The sequence below is a fragment of the Phaethon aethereus genome, assembly GCF_964289735.1.
Source record: "Phaethon aethereus genome assembly, chromosome: 1".
Taxonomy (NCBI): domain Eukaryota; kingdom Metazoa; phylum Chordata; class Aves; order Phaethontiformes; family Phaethontidae; genus Phaethon; species Phaethon aethereus.
Window position 1 is genome coordinate 186,810,973 of NC_138575.1, and position 15,312 is coordinate 186,826,284.

Sequence of the window (15,312 nt, forward strand, 5' to 3'; positions counted from 1 at the left end):
CAAATAGCTGTTCTGCTGAATACAGAGTAGAACGTCAAGCAAATTAAATGAAAATACAACAGAATAATAAGTCTAGCTCAAAAATGAAAATTGGAGTATGTTTCTTCTCAAATCTTCCAGTTCAATGACACCCCTAAAAGTGACTGCATTTTTCTACTATCTAGAGAGAAAGCCTGAGATAAACAGAACTAAGATAGAAGATCTTTGCCAACAACTAAAAGCATATTAAATCAATCATACCTCTTACACATCATTTAATTGTGAAAATGTCATCAGTGAATTGTCTATAATTCCAATCCTGTTTATGTTACTGTTAAAATTCTTGATCTTCAATAACAGAAAATCAAGGAAGCAATTCAGCCATGAAATCCTACAAGCTTTACAATTTATGGTTGTCTCTCTGCTCTTCTCCGGCCATGTTCACAATAGGCAACCTCCCTACCATCTATATCAGAGATAAAAAACCTTAGCTGAATATAACACAGGACTCTGTGTATGAGCATATCTGGGAGAACGGCGTCTCACAAAGATATTCTGTACCAAGATATTCTCTTCAAGGTTTAGCGAACAAAGAAGTGTTCCTCTGCAATGTATATTCTGATACTTTGAGGACATGGACAAATGCTGGTTCAAAGCCTGCCTTAGTGACTTTGCCTTAGTTCACCTGGCAGGTCCTATGTCAGAAAGGTCATGTTCATTATATCCAGAAAGGATTCATTGTGCGTTTGTTTGCACAAAATGACTGACGTCCTGCAGACCGGATTTAGCAGGAAGTCAGAAGAGATTAAGAGGTTTTTTGACTTAAAGACCTATGTTGATGCCAGAGACAAGAGCTCTTCATCATGCTAATGCGTTCTTGGTTTTGCAGAAGAAGGAGTTGCTGGAAGGAGTTTCAAATGATTAATGCTATTCCCAGGACTGAGGACAAGTGCTCAGATTATACACAAATGCTCACTTTGACTACAATGATTCCTGTGCTTTTACCCATCAGCAGGACTCCTAGTGTTAAAGACATTGCAGATCCTATAAAATCTGTGCTGTCTCTGAACCCACGAAAGCTCCAACTCTGGCTGTAGTCACACTTGGTGCTATGGAACCCAATGCCTGCAACTGTTTAATGTAACTGATATGGATCATTCTAGAAGGAATTTCTAAGAAATAGAATAATTGAGGACAGTTTCCTTCTTACAGCTATTGTAAACACCGAGTTTTCAATTATACAAGCCCTTGCTTCGTAATTAAAACATAATCTCAGTCAGTTTGGTGTACGTACATATTGGTCAGCATCTCGGGTGTGGATCTCTATGGCAATGAAACTTCTCTGTCAGTAAAGAAAGAGGAACCTGTAAAATCTTCTCAGCTGCTCCTACTAGATCTGTAATGCTATCAGATCAGATGTGAGATTTAGGTCTTTCAGAGCGGTAATGTCAACTGGACGCACTTTTGTATCCATACTGTCTTTACACTTCTGGCATAATTGAGTGGTGGTTGGCTATGTGACATTAGCTGGCCCTTCTTGGCAAGTCATCTGGTTTACCCTTTTGCAAGCCAGATGCAAAATGTTAACTCATAAAGTTGTCTTCATTATTTTGGTAGCCTTCTTTACATATTATGCTGTTCAGAATAATCTTTCCATAATTTGAAAACATGTTTTTGCTATTATATTCTATAATTAGTATTTCTCTGCTTTCTCCATCATCTTTAACATTCTGCTATCATATTTACACTTTTCACAAATACGTCTCATTCATGGCTCTGAGGCATCTTTATAGTAATAAATCCACTAAGTTACCATTTCCAAGTGGTGATTTTGCACCTAATAGTATCTATGTGCATGACCTTGCATGATATACAATTAAATTTCACTTTTTAATTCTAACCTCAAAGACATCTAGTTCTTCTTGTGTTAACAGACCAGCCTCTCGAATACAGTGGCTCCCAGCTTTGCATCTACACATTCATCCCCTCATTTTTTAAGAAAAAAAATAATATTTACATCAGTTCTCAAATCTGTTTGAGGATCTCTATTGACAGTTTCCTTTCAGGACAGGAGTTTCACTTTCTAGCATAATCCCATGTTGTTTAACTTTTGTCCGATTTGTCAATTTTCACATAATTACAGCCATCTTCTCCATATGAATTAAGTTTCCCATGTGGCGTATCTGTTTCTTTTAGAAGATCAAAGCAATTCTTTTGCTTTTTTCCCCTACTGTGAGCATACACTACCTTATCAAAATGTGTTTTACGTTTGCTTGGCATTCTTATTTGCTCAATTTTTCTTATCCTTCACAACTTGTTTTGGCATATTGTGGAGAACAGTACCATTCCTCACTGAATAGAGTCATTATCTGAATCCTCATTATCTAATTTTATGTGCTAGTTTTCACAGTTAATCTGTTACTAAGATCATCCAGTTGATTGTATTAATTTATTTGAATTAAATGCTGCCATTTCTATTTCCATACCTCATTCTCACATGCCAACTTGTGTTGACCCTAATCTCTTATAATTTGTGTTAATACTCAGGCAAACAAAGTCATGGGTGGTCTTACTAATAGCTGTATGATAGAAATATCACACTTATTGCCCCATAACCTTTTTTTAAACTACTCAATATTTCTTTTAATTTTCTTCACAAGTGCTAAATAAACTTGAATTTTGGCAAATCTTACATTTCAGGATTCTTAAGCTGTAGCTTTCTTTACTAATTATATTTTTTTTATGTTCTTTCTTAACTCTTAGCTAATTGCAAAATTCCTGTCTGTAGGGCTTGTTTATCTACTTATGCCTGGAAATCATGTTCAAAATCTATATTAAGAGAATAGATGAAGAATCACTACAATTTCAAATCTTTTTTGGACCATTAATATTTTTTAAAAAATCAAGATTTTTCTAAGGTCAGGTGTGCTCCAGTCTAGCTGACTTTACTAAATATTTTCTTCAATTTGACAAAGTTGGTTCTTTGGAACAGAGACAGTCCAGTCTTGCTTTCTATCCATTTGTGTGAACTGAGTCTGCTCTAAATGCAAATTTTATTTTCTATAGTTAACTCTCTCCAAATGCGTTTATAACAGAAACTCAAATTTATACCATTTTATGAATTATAGTATATTTGTCTACTTTCCAATCTGAGCATAGCCTTCCATATTTTATTTTTAACACTACTTAATAGAACTTGTTTTGACATTCATACAGGTTACATTTAGCAGTTTATATATTCTCAATTCTTTCCACTTTCCTGTCTTTATACATCATCAATACACAATATCATTATATGACTTCCCTCCATACTTCTGTTTTTCCCCTAAAACACATACCTTCATTTTACTCAGGACAATTATCGCACTGTATTTCTAACAACTATTATTGCTTATTGTCTACCCAGCAAGCCAGTAATTCTGTCTGCTCTGTTTTGTTGCCTTGGCTCTTTGCATTATAGTTCAAACATTTGAATTGTTTCTTGTTTCCACATTCACTTTCACTCCTTTGGAGAAAAATTATTTTTTGTGAGTAAATACCTTGAAGCTGCTAATGGAGAAGTAACATTTGAGGAAATCTTGAAGCCCTCCAGGCACCAAAAGTGTTCCCAAGTTCTAATTGGAAAAAGATTAATGTGGGGCTGTGCCACCCTCCTGCAATACCACATCTTCTTGGAACACTTTGCTCCTGTGAGTAATTTTCTTCAGGGAAAAAAAAATCACATTAAACAGTGGGTGTCCAAACTAATGGCAATATTTCAGTTCAGATTTTGTGTTAGGTTTTGCATCATGTTCCATTACACAGCACACGTAGTAAGACTCATCATATTCCATCAACTAATTTTGCTAAATGTCAGGCATTTAATAAAGGGAAAGGGCAAAAAGTTATAAAGGGTTTACATTGCCTTGTTAATCAGTACTTTAAAAAGTTTTGAAGAACTCAGTGACTTGTTAATTTAAGAGCTGGTTTCTGAAAGCTGTAACATATGCTGCCTGAAATCCAAATTTTCTTTTAACAATCAAGGGACCTCATCTGCTAGATTTCAAATATTGAAATCTATACTTGTATGTGCTGCAAGTCTGGTTTGCCCAGCAAATATATTCAGGCAGCAAAGCCATTTGTCAGTACTTACTAGAAGCAGCTATCACAAAACCAGACTCAGAGGTGTCAGTGCCTCTCATAAAATCATCCCTCCACCTGCCCTACAGGACAGGCAAAGTTCAGTAGCAGTTATTACTGGGTATTAAAAAGTAACTCATTACTATTAAAGAGATGAGCGGGACTGACCGTTCAGCATCACCAGGCAAGTACAGTTGCTGCTTGCCAACCACTACTTGACAGACATAAGAAGTTTAAGAAAACTAACAGACAAAAACTTTTACTGTCATTCTTTGAAATTAAAAATAACCTCACTTATCGCTTCTGTTTACTGTATTTCATAATTTTTTGTGAGTTGTCTCCCAGCATCTAACATACAGAATCAAACTCTCCAATGCCTCTACGCAGTGAGTAACATTTTTTCATCTGAATAGTTCAATTATCCGCTGTGAGGGTACTCACTTCAGTAAGAGCTATTCAATGAAAGTATGGGTGGCAGAATCAGACCCTTAGCTTGTGTGGAGTTCAGCATCCCTTTATGGTTTACTTTGATTAACTACATCACTACACATTTTCAAGAGGAAATGCAATTTTCGCTAGCAATAACTCAGCAACTTACAGTAAAGGGGTAAAAGCTTTGAGCAGACAATTCTAGGTGCTGGAGATAGTGCAAGTGATAAAATGATGTATAAAATGACATGATAACAAACACTGACCATATCTCTGATTTTTCTTTAGTAGTAGACAATATCATCATTCACACAGCTGTGAGCCATTCAAGAAGGTATTATCCTGTGAGTTCTGACATCAAAGAACTTATCGCTTCCAGCCTTACAGTAAAGCAGTTTAGTAGGTAATAAAAATGAGCAGGAAATTTCCAGAATGGTCTGAGTTGACAGCAGAGACCAAATTTCCACAAAGTGGTACAGTTAGATTTAATTTATATCTCTCTGTATCATCTAATCCTCCTGAGAAGATTAATTCTGGCAAAAAGCATGCCATGGAAAGACCAAATACCTTACTTCATGGTCTCCAGTAGACATAGTCAGTTTTTATTTCTTCCAGAGGTTCCTCAAGTATCCTGTTAACAAAGGCCAAAAAAATTTTTTTTGTTGTTGTTATTTCGCAGATCATCTGGAAACCTATCTCTGTTCCTAATTAAGATGAAGCCTTTGGTTTTGTTCTCTCCTTATTTTCCAGTAAACTTTAGGCTAGTGGACCTGACTGTCATTTTAGGACAGGCTAATTGGTAATATAGAGAAATAACTCAACAGTAGTGAGTAGTATAGTGAAAAGCATAGCCCGCGTACTATGACCAGGGTTCAATTCTGCTTGTTCACACTGCTGTTTTCTTAACATTGCAAAAAGTCAATTAATTAAAAACTAGCTATGAGGAGAAAAATCAATACTCAATATTCAAATAAGCAATATTCTTGAGTGCTGTGTAAATAGCACCCTTGTGCAAACTGCTGTGCCAGTGGTATCCTTTGTGAACTCGGGCCCAAACCCTCAATTTTTTAAAATACTCTCTTTTAATTTCACATCATTGAGGGAAATAAATCATGGAAGATATGGTCTGGTTTGGAAGCAGAGCCAAAAAAAAAAAAAACCCCAAAATACAAAGTCAGGATTCAGCTGTGGACTATAGACACTTACATGTAGGTATTGACATATCTGCTAGGTTTCTAACCTCCTATTTTAATCAGAAGAGCTCCAGGTATCTATCAGGTCACTTTAGGATAAACATCTAGTGGTATTTGAAGCACTTATGTCAATCAAGTCTGACCTCCATCTCCCCTCCCCTTTCCTGTAAGGTGCTGTGTTGTGTATGGATATTCTGGATATTTTATGGCATCTGAAAGTGCCACAAGACACTTACGTTCAGGAAACCGAGCTGAAATGTTAGTTGACAGGGTTAGTGACATCTGCTCATTTTAAAAGAAAAACCTACATGTGGTCAGCCAAATCTCCAGGCTCCACTCACCTTATTGACTGAATCTCCCTTGTCCTTAAGGAAGCTTTAGTCACCCAGGTTGGGCAACACTTGTATAAACACTTCTGCATTTGAGGTGCTCTATGGTATCGGAGACATTTAAATAGGCTTTCCAGAAGTGACACAAGACCTGGGACAATCCTATGCATCTGGACTGGCAGATGGGGGATGCAGCACAGCACAAGATGCTTATGTTTAGACACTTGCCTGAAGCTTCGTCAACATGTAGGTGTCTGCATATAGATGTCTTAACGTAAAGGTAAGTCCTAACCCAGGTAACTGTAGCTTCCTCAGGCATTTCAGCCACATACCTAAGGTAATAAATTACTGAAGTCATTAAAACCTGTTTTTTCATGGGTCCATCTCCTTTTCAATCACCTTGGAGGGGGGAGGTTTTCTTGAAAATCTGTTTTTCCATTCTGAAATAGTTTCAACATTGAGTTCATCATCCCTTTATATCCCTCACTGTACGATGGATGTTTTTATAGTACTTTGTGCCACCACAGTCTTATTTATCATTCAAATCTTGAGCTCTTCCAAGAGATCAATATATCATTTGGCTCTCAATTTGAACTGAATAAATGATGGAAAAATATTTGGAATAATATATTGTTTGGTTGTGGAACTAAATTGTTGAAAAATCTCTGTTTGCAAATATCAGATGACTGATTCGTTTTGTCATTCCCCCTTTTTTTGTCCATTTAAATCTTTCTTTCTCTCACACACAAGTAGACACATATAACAGTACAGCACAAAAGAAAATCAGCTCTAACACACAGCCAGACGGACAACGGAAATACAGCTTTCAATATGGCCTTCATACAGCTAACCAATTCTCAGCTACCACTTCTTTTAAGGAGATTTGTTTGGTCTAGCCTTATAATTGATGAAATATGATCTCTGTCACTGGTACATAGCAAGCCCTCTTCACTCATTTATCTTAATCCCTCACCCTGTGATTATTTAATGTCACGATTCCCTATGAGGAAAGTATACACAGCATATTCAGACCTTAGTGGGGTTTTTTCATGACACAGGCTGTATTTCCTGACTTTCACAAAAAGATGGAAACAATCTTTATGGCAGAATGTCTTTTCAAACAAATAAGAAAGGAGGGCAAACTGCAGAAAATTTAATGTGCTGGTTTATTTCTGATACATATGGATGCTTTTACTCTCCTTACTATTGATTTTTTTTCTGTGCTTTGAAACTGCTTACAGCTGTGAGTGCTAGAAGACATTTTTGGCTTTTCATTACTCTGAAAACAAAATTCAGTCTTATCCACCACCTGCCCCACAACTCTTTAATGGGCACATCATAGTCCCATCCTTTGGATGAGTCTAGAAAGTACCACTGTTATACCAACCATCTAGAGTGCTTCCCTGCCTTCATCTTTTCCTGCCTTTCCTGAGAAATAAGTCTGATACAAACTCAGTTTCTGGTTTCTTCACTGTATTTTTTATTTGATAAGCATCAGCCCTAGTGGGAGCTGGGAGGTGGTGGGTTCCTCACAGAGAGATGGTTGGTGGGACTGGGAAGTGAAGTATTGTAATTGTAACACTACATGTGCTTTTCTGTCAATGACACTGCCAACCTGCTTCACTGTGAGCAGTTTAGGACTTGAGTCACACTCACCCACCGATTTATCTTTGTTCGTGCTGAATTTGGCATTTGAAATGTTCCTGCAAGTTCATCTTTTTCAAGAGAAAGTCACTTGGAGACATATTTTCTATTTCAGCTGTTACCCAAAGCAAAAGTTGGTCAGGACCAATCTGTACAAATTCTGTGTGCAGGAATTATCAGCAGCCGTGGGAACAGTCACATACACAAGGGTGACTCACGGGAACAAGTGTTTACCAGGCTGGACCCAAAGTACATCACTACGTGGCAGCTGCTGCCCACCAGCTGACCCAGTGGTGTACCAGCAACCACACATAAAAAACTCTGGAAAACATTTGGACTGCTTAGTTAGCACACCTAGAATCACCATGCATGGGGAAGATTGCATTTTAAATGTCACTCTCACTATATAGAACAGGTTTGCCCTTATAATGGACAAGCTCTGATTTTTTTTTTATTTTTTAAAATAGCTTTAGGTAATACTTCTGGTCTGCGTGAATGGGCAGGAAGGCTGTAATTTTGTTTAAAATGTTATGTAATAACATATCCTTGAGAAATTTGATAATACCTGTCTATGCCACCATCAACATACTAAGCAAAGCCTTTGAATTAACTTCATTTGAAAGAGCTTGCTAAGAGCTAAGGCACATAACGGGATGGAATTGAATTACAGTAGCCTAATAAATTATCAGCCATTAGCTGAATTTCCTTAATTGCCTGTGGGCATGCTTTTAGTCCACCCCAATTGTAAGGTAATAAACATCAGTGAAAGAGATTTCAGAAGAACGTTTGAAGCCTAAATAACAGCAAGGAGTCTAAATACTTTGTTGGACCGGTGCCCATGTCCTTGAATGATATTAGATAGATCAACGAGGTGATTTTTCAATTCATGTTTATAATGCTATTTGTGATATGTTACTTGAACCACAGGCAATGAGGCAAAGGTAGAAAAGCTGAGCAGTGTGAGGGGGGAGGAAGAGATACTGATGAGTCTCAAATGAGGCAGCCCTGAAAATCCTTCTCAAAACAGGTTTGAAATTGTCAAAACATATTAAAATATGGGAAGAGAAGAAAAAAAAAGGCAAAAAAGAAAAAAACTTGAAAAGGTAGTAGGGAGAGGGTTTTCAAAACTACAAAATCTAGAAATCTAGAGTAAATGCCTTTATTAAAGAATTTCAGCAGTGTTTAAGTCCCACTTTGTGTTTGCTTGCTGGTATTTTTCAGTTGGCTAGCAATGGGAATAGGATTCTGTTTATTTAAATAGATTTACCTATTTTTAAATCTATATGGATATTTTTATTGGTCCAACACACTTCAAAATTACGAAGTTAACATAAATTAAAATTCTATTGTGAACATTTAGTTAGCACTTAAGTCTCCAGAGTATTTGTGACTAGATAATAATCTGATTAATTCATATGGATCTATAAAGAAAACTTGATTATAATTTGGATTTTCGTTCACAACTTTTAAACACTGAACATACCTAATCACTCATGTCCTACCATGTCATGCCTAAAAATACAGTTAACAGTACTTAGTAAAAACACAACATCTTTGATCTTTACAGACAGTGTTACAATGAGGTGTGACTTTGCAGTAATTTTTTTATATGAAGAAATGGATTTTGCTTCAACCTTACCTTTAACGGATCCATTTAGCAGATCTTATGAAATAATTACTTTGTAGGAATCAAAATGGGGTCTGGTTAAGTACTATTGTTTCTGAAGCTGGGCAAATATTATAAAATTAAAAATTAACTTCTTATGGTCTTACTCACCTATCCGTATTCTTTCAGACTTCCCAATTCTGACATCTGCTTTCTGTAAGAAAGAGTACTGGAAAATTATTAGTTCACAGGCTTGGATACTCATGGACATGTGAAGATAAACATGGACATGCAAATATTCACATAAGAATATGTTTTTTATATGTGAAGGGGAATAACATTTGACACAGATAAAAGAGCTGGTTCACAGAAGCTATTTAATGAGGCATAAAAGAATTTCAATCATACTCTTTGCAGCTAGAGTGAACCATACACATATTACTGAATCCCAATCACAGCATCACTGCATATGCTACATCAAATATATTTTTTTAAGGAATAAATACTCTTTGGCATCGCAGGACAAGATCTTCAGCTCCTCAGTCAGAGCTTTGCTAAATGAAGATTTGTCTAGTTAGTTACTAACTGACACTCCATTTCTGCCCCTTCATTCACTTCTCTTTTCAATTCCTCTTTCACATCCATTTCATTTTTCGCTAGCTGAAGCCCTTGATAATAGAAATATGGAACTTTCTAAATAACTATTGGTTAGCACATCCATGTAGATGCATGCAGTTACACACACACAAATTATACATACATTTGTAGGTACATAGCACCTATATGCAGGTATCACTACTAGAATAGCATACATGAAACAGAAATTGATACTCAGTAGACACAGAAGTAAAATACAAATAAATTATTAGAAGTGTTCTGTTAAAATTTGGGCCTGACAAAGACAAAAAGAGTATTAAAAAGACTCAGTCGAGAAATTTAATACAAATTTGAATTTACTACAAGGAAAAGAGACATTTCTATTAGTGAACTTCATTATTGTTTCATCTCCCAACTTCTCTGTAAAACTATAGTCTCCTTCCGTCTGTTACCGCAGTGTGACAAGCAAATAGGGTACATGCTTTGCTTTCTTCTGTTCCTCAGCCCATTTCTCTAGCAAAATAAAGGCATTTTAAAATTGGAATTCAGTATTGAAATTTCATGTCTTGAAATTTAAGATTTCAAACTGAAGAAGTGTTGAGACTTAAAATTTAGTACTTGTATGTAATTTAATTGCTGAGGAATAATGCCCTACAAAATGTGAGTTATCTTTCATGCATACAAATGTCTGTAATCACTATTTGCAACACTTTAAATGCAAAAATCCATGAAGCAGTTGTTCAGCACTAAGATTCTCCTCACTTGAATTCCCTTTGCACAAAATTTTCATTGCAAGGTAAGTTTTTTACTGCTATTTTTCATATGGATGTTGATGTTCGATATGGACAGGCAAATTAAGACCTAACAAAGGGGAACAAGGAAGGAAGGGATAACAGGAGGGAGGGAGGGAAGGGGGAGCTGGGGAAGGTGGGAGGCAGAGGAGAAGGGAGAGAGGGTGGGAGGGATGACTAAGAGATGGTTAAATCTAGCAATATAAAAGGAAGATGATATATTCTGGAACCAACAGTGAGAATTTCTATAGTGTAATGAAACCAAATACTTAGGAATTACCTAAAAGAAGATATGAGATATAATATTCAAACAAAAAGAAGGTATGGGATATAGTATTTAATCACACAATGTCCAATATGTCTCCAATTCAATGCAAATATGAAAAGGCAACTGTGATGTAAACATGTACCAACTAGAACATGTTCACCATTGATGGGGAAGTACCCATGTGTTCGAATAGGCTCACCCCCATTGAACCATGCTCGCCCATGTTCAATGCAGGTAAATTTAAGAGGTGCAGATAACTACTAGGATGCTGAGCAGAAACCAGATACTACCTCAAGAGGAAGCACAAAAGAGCTTTGCTCGTTCAGTATAGTAAAAACTAAGAGGGGATATGACCATAAACGTATCATGAAAGGACAGATGTGAACGGGTGAAAGAATTGCAGAAGCTCAAAAATTATGTCAGAATAAAAATAAGCAAGTGTAAACTAAGCGTGTTATATACTTAAGCTGTAAATTACAAGGTTGTGTGATGTGGAGTTTGCAACAGCAAGACAGTGGATGCATGGCCTCAAGGGGTCTGGTGTGAATGCTACGTTCCTAAATGTTTTATTTTTAGGAATTTGCCCACAGCTACTGAAAGTTTTACTCTGGGACAGGCAGTCACCACATTGCAGTTAAACAAAGCTGTCATAGTGAGTTACAGAGAAAAAGGTAGCATGTCAATGAAGCATAATGATGTGGCAATTAGATTCTGATTTCAACTTTCTAAATATGTGCCACAGAATAACTAAAAGGATGCAAGAAATTTAATCTCTTCATCCTCCATTAAATAATGGAGTACATGAAGAAATGAAAAATATTTGACTACTCAGAAAATCTATTTGTCTTCTTTGCTCAGAATCTCCTTCTATTGATCACTATCAGTGCTGACAAATAGCTTGAAGCTGTGATCCTGAATTGATATTTAATTAAAATGAAGATCTATTCTAATTGTATGGTAAATACATCAGAGTTATGTATGTAAATAATGTCAACAGATGAAGGATAAAAGAAGAATTTTAAGTAAGTGTTAGAAAGTTTGCAAAGGGGCTAGGGAGTAAATCATGCAGAGAAAAGCAATAATTAAATTCTGTCTCCAATTTATTTTTACACTGGATTCCACTCTTATTACACCAAAGTTTAAAGACTGTTTTCTTATTCACCTTGCCAGAATGAATAAATTACATGAACGATATGGGGTTTAGCGGGGGGGTTATATCACAGAAATAATGTTTTCTTCATCATAGTGTGAAACCTATTTGTAGTATGAGTAAAGCATGTGTCTTAATGACATTAAAACTTACAAAATGAAATTACTGAATTGCCTTACATAGAACAGTGTTTTTCAGAGAACATTCAATCTCCCACTCCTGGTCAGCAACTTTCTGTCACTGTGCCCTTTCTCCAAAGTCATATATGTCATTAATGGGGAGCACTGAATTGTTCTGCTGACTACCCAGAGGATTCAATCAGTTTTACTTTAATCAGGTCCTCTACAGAGAGATAGAAGCAGCCTCATGTTCACAGGGCCTGGTCCTCAGGGCCTCAGCCACCCCTATATCTGCTGAAGGGACAAAACAGCTGGATGTACGCAATCCAGGAGGTTCCTGGATTGCATTGGTGAAAAATTCCATCTCCAAATGATAGAGGAGTCAATGAGAAGTGGTCTGCTGGACCTCATGCTCACAAGTAACGAGGCACTCATTGGGGATGTGAACGTCAAAGGCAGCCTTGGCTGCAGTGACCATGAGATGGTGGAGTTCAGGATCCTGAGGGCAGGGAGGAGGGTAAAAAGCACGCTCACAACTCTGGACTTCAGGAAAGCAGACTTTGGCATCTCCAAAAGCAAAAAGGAAGCATACAGAGGGTGCAAGCAAGGAGGTAATCTGGGAGGAATACAGAAACATTGTCTGAGCATCCAGGGACAAAGCTAAGAAAGCTAAAGTCAAAGTAGAACTGAATCTAGCCAGAGATGTCAAAGGCAACAGGAAAGGCTTCTCTAAGCACATAGTTATCCAAAGGAAGACTAGGGAAAGTGTGGTCATTTTGTTCAACAAGGAACCTGTTTACATAGGTAACCATGACCTGGTTACATAGGACATGGAAAAGGCTGAGGTGATGAATGCTGCCTTTATCTTAGTCTTTATTAGCAAGAACAACCATCAGGAATCCCAGAGACCAGGGGAAAGGCTGGAACAAGGAAGAAGTACCCATGGTGGAAGAGGGTCAGGTCAGGGGATACTTAAGCAAACTGAACATATACAAGTCCATGGGCCCTGATGGGATGCACTCACAAGTGTTGAGGGAACTGGCTGATGTCATTGCAAGGTCATTCTCCATAATCTCTGACCTATCATGGAGACTGGGAGAAGTGCCCAAAGGTGGGGGGAAAGCAAATGTCACCTTCATCTTCAAGACAGGCGAGAAGAAGGGCCCAGAGAACTACAGGCCAGCCAGCCTCACCTGAATCTCTGGGAAGGTGATGGAGCAGCTAATCCTGGAAACAATTTCCAGGCACATTAAGGACAAGAAACTCATCAGGAGTAGTCATCATGGATTCCCCAAGGGGAAGTCATGCTTGACCAACCTAATAAGCTTCTGTGATAAAATGACTGGCCTGGTAGATGAAGGGAGAGCAGTGGATAGTGTTTACCTAGACTTCACCAGCCCAGTGTCTTCACTGTTTACCACACCTTTGACACTGTCTCCCACAAGATCCTCACAGAGAAGCTGGTGAAATATGGGCTGGATAAACAATGAAGTGGGCTAAAAACTGGCTGAATGGCTGGGCCCAGAGTGTGGTGATCAGTGACACAAAGTCTGCTTGGAGATCTGTGACTAGCAGTGTACCTTAGATGTCAGTACCAGGTCTGATCCTGTTCAATTTCTTCATTAATGATCTAGATGATGGGGCAGAGTGCACCCTCAGCAAGGGTACAAACTGGGAGGAGTGGCTGATACACCAGAGAGTTGTGCTGCCATCAGGAGGGACCTCGACAGACTGGAGAAACAGGCTGAGAGGAAGCTTATGCAGTTCAAAAAGGAGATGTGTTCAAAAAGAGCTGCACCTTGGGAGGAAAAACTCCAGGCACCAGTACATGCTGGGGGCCACCCAGCTTGGCAGAAAAGGGCATGGGGGTCCTGGTGGACACCAGGTTGAACATGAGCCAGCAGTGTGTCCCTGCCACAAAGAAGGCAAATGGTATCCTGGGCTGCATTAAGACAAAGTATTGCCATCAGGTTGAGAGAGGTGATCCTTCCCCTCTACTCAGAACTGGTGAGGCCACACCTGGAGTACTGTGTCCAGCTCTGGGCTCCTCAGTACAAGAGAGTCATGGACATACTAGTGAGGAGAGCCCAACAAAGGGCCACAAGATGATGAAGGGACTGGACCATCTCTCCTATGAGGTAAGGCTGAGAGACCTGGGACTGTTTAGCCTGGAGATGAGAAGGGTCAGGGGGATCTTATCCATGTTTACAAATACCTGATGTGAGGGAACAAAGAAGGAGGAGCCAGACTTTCTCAGTGATGCTGAGTGACAGGACCAGAGGCAATGGGCACAAAGTGAAACACAGGAGGTTCCTCCTGAACATCAGGAAACACTTTCTTGTGAGGGTGACTGAGCACTGGCACACATTGCCTGGGGATGTTGTGGGGGTCTCCATCCTTGGAGATATTCAAAAGCCATCTGGACATCGTCCAGGGCAACTGGCCCTAAGTGGTCCTGCTTGAGCAGGGGGGTTAGACCAGATGTCCTACTGACCTATTTTTAACCTGCTGATACAAACAATACCTGTAATGTCTTCAAAGATTTTGGTTTTGGCAGTACATGTTTGAACAAATAGTTTATGGACTGTTCCGGTACATGAGTGAAGAAAAAAATCCTCAGGAGTAGAGTGCATGCACACAATCACCACAGCTTTTACTTGTTGTGTCATTATCTGGGGAGGAGGATGAGCAGAAAAAAAAACAGTTTGAAGAATATGATCTCTATAATTATACGGTCTGTGTGTCAGAAAGAAGATTTTCCTCCCCTCAGCTGGGGTTCTAGGATTCAAATTATATTCAGTAGGAAGCCTTCACTGTTTTTACTTGCACTGAAAAAGCATTTGAGAAAAATATGTGTTCATTAAATCCCAGTTCTTAAATTTTATTCATTTTCCTAAGTGGTTTTAAGTGATTTTTTAATTTTTATTTGAAGATTATATTTACATACTACTTTCTGATGTAAATTTTACTGAAAAATGACAACTGTTTGAAATGTAGTCGTCCTTAAATAGAATTTTCTTTTATTTTTCTTTCTTATCATAATTGTGTTCAACCATATTGTAATTACATTAACTGCTCTGTCGTGTTT